Source organism: Bos mutus, chromosome 17 (genome assembly GCF_027580195.1).
Source record: "Bos mutus isolate GX-2022 chromosome 17, NWIPB_WYAK_1.1, whole genome shotgun sequence".
In the NCBI taxonomy this organism is placed as follows: Eukaryota; Metazoa; Chordata; class Mammalia; order Artiodactyla; family Bovidae; genus Bos; species Bos mutus.
The window spans coordinates 38,295,412-38,299,932 of NC_091633.1; the positions used below are offsets into that span (position 1 = coordinate 38,295,412).

Below are 4,521 nucleotides of genomic sequence, written 5' to 3' on the forward strand. Positions count from 1 at the left end.
TAATCATCTCTTTTATATATTCAGGTACTTGACAAATTTATTAAACTTCTCAATGGGGGTGAAAAGATTTTTAAAAATCAATTTCAATGTGTCATATATCTTCTACTTATAATCTAAAGTAAACATTTTAAGAGGATTAGCTCCTTGGGTTATTTTCAACCTTCCCACCTAAACCCCCATTTAGTTCTCTGACAGTATTAAACAATTGGCATTGCTGAAAATTTTCAAATCCCCAAAGAAAATAGAAATCCATTCATGTATTTTAATGCAATATATACTGAAGAAGAAGAAAAGGCATTTTAATGCATTGTATACTGAAGGAGAAAAGGCAATGGTTGTTTATAAGATTGATTTATACTGAGTTACCTGTTACTGAAAGGATTATGAACTGCACTGATGTCAAAATACCAGATAAATTCAGTTACATAAATACCATCAATTGTAAGATTTATCTCTTCCTGCCATAACAATCATTCTGGTTAAGATTTTTTTGGGCTTATAAATGACAGAGAATCATTAAACTGGCTTATTCAAAAAAAAGAATTTATTGGCTTTTAAACATAACTGAAAAGGTGATTTGATTCAGACATGACTGAATCCAGGTACTCATAGGATACGATTCATAATCTGTCACTGATTCCATCTCATGCACCTTTTGCTGACTCTTCCTCATTGATGATGATGATGATAGTCAAGTGCAGCTCCAAATCTGTATGCCGCCATTTAATCATTCCACCAGAAAGTAAGAATGCCTCATTTCTATAATTCCAGCTAAAGTTCTCTGGCTAACTTTCATAAGCTCAACTCAGTTCACATTTCTGTTTCTGAAACTCTTTACTGTGGCCTGAGAAGTTGAATGGGCTGATTGGCCAGTGTGAGTAAGTGTACTGCTGCAAATGAGAACGACTGAGGCTAATCGTGAACCATGTATAACTTCCAGCTGACCAGGCAGTGCAGCACCAGCTACTTGCTGGGCAAGCCTGGTGTTCTGCCTGGAGGAAGGGGTGTATGACTTTAATTTGCACAAAGGTATCCTATGGACTAGCTGTGGCCTTGCAGCCATGTATGTGAATCCCTTGGACAGTGAGTAGGGGAGGGTGATCCTCTGGTTGCAAATCAGGTGCTGTTCTATGCTAAGGGAAAATGGACACACCGGGCAAACAGAGCCATCAGATGTACCACAGAAAAAATGCCATCACGCTACTGCTGTTAGTGCAATTCTGAGTGTTTTGTAGGTCCAGCTCTATTCAATTTAAATCTACTCAGCTCAGCTCAATCCAATCCAACAATTATTGATCACTTATTACAGGCCCAAAACTCTGTGTATGTGTTGGGTAGGTGGATAAAGAGGCACTACCAAAAACAACAGCAACAACAACAAAAACAAAAGACAGAAGACATCTGTTCCTTCAGTTCAGTTCCAACTCTTTGAGACCCCACGGACCGCAGCACGCCAGGCTTCCCTGTCCTTCACTGTCCCCCGGAGTTTGCTCAAACTCATGTTGAATGGTGATGCCATCCAACCATCTCATCCTCTGTCGTCCCCTTCTCCCGCCTTCAGTCTTTCCCAGCATCAGGGTCTTTTCAAATGAGTCCTTTCTTTGCATCAGATGGCCAAAGTATCTGTTCCTTCAGGAGTATAAAATATTCTAACTTTATATCAACTTTGAAATTTCTTGTTTTAAAGTCTACTTTGACATAATAATTTGAAAAGTTCTCATGTAAAATCAAAGATGGTAGAGAGTAAATATTCCTTTAGTTGCTTTTTAGAAAAATAATCTGCACTGTTAACTGAATTACACATCTATGGTATGTTCAAATATGATTACACTCTGGTGAATTTACAAAAGTGAGGGAAAAATAAGGATTTACTTAATTATATTTATTGTGTTATATCAATCCTTACTTCCTAATGGTACTGAGTGTTTGTACTGCTTGCCACATGCCAGGCCAATAAATCAGGAGATGAGGTGTTGGGGCAGGGAACAGTGACTCTGTTTGGAAAGCCAGCAGGCCAAGAAAACAGCCCAAAGAACCATCTTAACCATTTAGAATCCAGGCCTCTGATACACTAAAAGGGGAGAGGGTGTCCTTGCAAACTTCTTGGTGCAAACTCCTTTGTTCTTGCAGCTGTCCCCATGTGATGCAATGCTTTAAAAACCTCAAACAACACAATCATTATTTTTTGTTCAGCAGCTTTTTACCTCTATTATGATGGGGGAAGTGCTATATCTTGAAATGTCAGAGCCTTGAAAGGGGGCTATCCTGTATATTTCAGCTTATAGGTAATAGCTGTTTCAGGAAGGCTCAGAGTCAGCATGACTCAGCACAGAGCTCAATGTTGGGGGTAAGAAAGCGGATCAACATGGAGTCAGGTTTGTTCTCGGTTACACTTACCAGTCTGAAACAGCAGCTAAATAGGCAGCTGGTAGAAGGTTATCTTATGTTTTCAAGTGATCTTTTAAGAAAGGTTTAGCTTTAAGGTTATTGCTAGTAACTCAGAGTTTGCTTTAAAAATTGAATTAAGCCTTTTATTTCTGTGAAGAAAAAAACTTACCTGTGTTCCCTCCAACCCGCACCCCCCCAACACTGTTTAAACAATGCATGTATTAACTTTCAACTTTGGGGAAAGCAAAACAAAAAACACCCAAGCTTAATATTATCTAGTCAAAGTTAAACAATGGACTAGGGGCGTGAGGACAGAGGCAAGCAGTAACCAAATGGCAAATGGGATCTGTTTTTATTTCAGCATTTAGGGAGTATCGGTGAGACCTACCTCCTTCTAAGCCAAAAACTACCTAGCACCCGAAAAAATCTGTCCGGTTCCTCCTGGATTAAAGAGAACAGGATTTAAGTGAGTACATACTTAAGGTTAAGTGAGTAAATACTTGCGGCGGGGAGGAGGTAACCACCACGGTGGAACTTGGGACTTCTGTTTGTTTTTTGCTTTCAACGCAGCAGCCCAGTAATAGGGAGAACCAGCATTTAAGGCCACGGACAACCTGGCTGGGTCTGGGAGCGAGGGAGATGAGGATGCGGGAGGATGCGATGACGCTGTGCTGAAATGAAAGCGATGACAAAAGCTCGCGAGGCCTGAGCGCCCCGGCGGGTCCCATCCCGCGCCCGCAGAGGCCCCCGGGCGGCCGGGCCACCGCGCGGCGGGGCGGGCGGCCGGGCGCGTCAATGGGCCCATTCAGGCCGGCGCGGCGCGGGGGTTGAGAAGTTAAGGGGCGGGAGGTGGCGCGCCGGGGCCGCGGCCGCGCCATTTGCATTTCAATAAAACCCGCCTGTTGACTCAGTGCCCGGCGCTTCCGCAGCTCCCACCAGAATCTGCCTTTGTTGGTTTTAGCTCCGGTCAAGTCCACTTCTTGCAACGGGGGAGCCGCGCGCATTGAGTTTGTGTAGTCAGGCAGAACACTCGACAGGAAGGAAGGAGGAAGGGGTGCTCCGCGCGGCCATTGTCTGGGCAACCGGGCTTAAGCAGCCGAGTGACTATTTAATCTATAAGGTGCACTTGAATCCCTTGCAAATCCTCTCAGTGTGGAGTAGGGAGCACCCAGACAGGGACAGATGGTGCAGAACCCCTTTGTTTAAAAATATGGAAATGCGTTTTCTTTCATTTACCTAAAGTGGCCCCGCTCTTTTAACTGTTATTATTCCCCCGTGTTGCATCGTCCAGGAGAGACCCGAAGATGCTCTTAGGTCTGGTCAGCCCGGCCTGAGCGTCCCTGCTTTTTTTTTTTTAATGTAATAGTTGGGAGTGAGTTTGCTGTGTTTGGCTGAATTACAGTAAGGATCCCTCTTACCTTTTTGGTGTCTTCTGAGCTTAGGCAGAGTGCATCCGAGGACATTTGCTTAAAAGTCTTGCAAGGTCTCTTTTCAGAGGCTCCCTTCCTTTCTTTTTTCACAGTAAGCATCAAAGTCGAAGGCCTCAGGGTGCTTCACCTGCAATTGGGAGTGAAGGGAGAATGCTCTGCTCCCAGTCCACCTGCTGCTTTGCAGTGACTTCTTGGGCCAAGAAGCATAGTGAAGGGTGACCCACTTGGGTTTCCAGAGCCGGAAGGATGCTGTGGCTCGGGGCCTCACACGTGGTTCGGCTTCCACAGCTGTAATTTAGAGGATGTTCAACATCAGCCTGTGTAAAAGTGCACATGCTTGCAGTATCTTAGAAAAAGTGGAAGGCACTGCCTACAGAGCCCTTGAGCTTGCTGACGTGTCACCACACGGATTTTCTGATCATCCTGACAACAGGACTACATTTTTATCTCGTCTTGGAGTGCACTTGGAAACATTGGAACCAACCCACCTTAGTCTAAAACGAGGTCAACCACTGTCCACATGGGCTTACTCTGGTGGCTCAGTGGTAAAAAACACACCTGCCAATGCAGGAGACCTGGGTTCGATCTCTGGTCCAGGAAGATATCCCAGAGAAGGAAATGGCAACCCACTCCAGTATTCTTGCCTGGGAGGTCCCGTGATCAGAGGAGCCTGGCAGGCTACAGTCTGTGCTGTGCTGTGCTT

At 44.5% G+C, this 4,521-nt stretch overlaps 1 long non-coding RNA gene across 1 annotated transcript; it reads right to left on the reverse strand.

Moving 5' to 3' along the window:
• Positions 1-553: 553 nt before the first annotated feature.
• Positions 554-4,071, reverse strand: LOC138991444 (uncharacterized). Its single transcript, XR_011467387.1, has 3 exons — positions 3,807-4,071; positions 2,867-3,059; positions 554-1,629 (listed from the first exon to the last, which is right to left on the reverse strand). It is a non-coding gene; the product is annotated as an uncharacterized lncRNA (long non-coding RNA).
• Between the last annotated feature and the right edge of the window lie 450 nt (positions 4,072-4,521).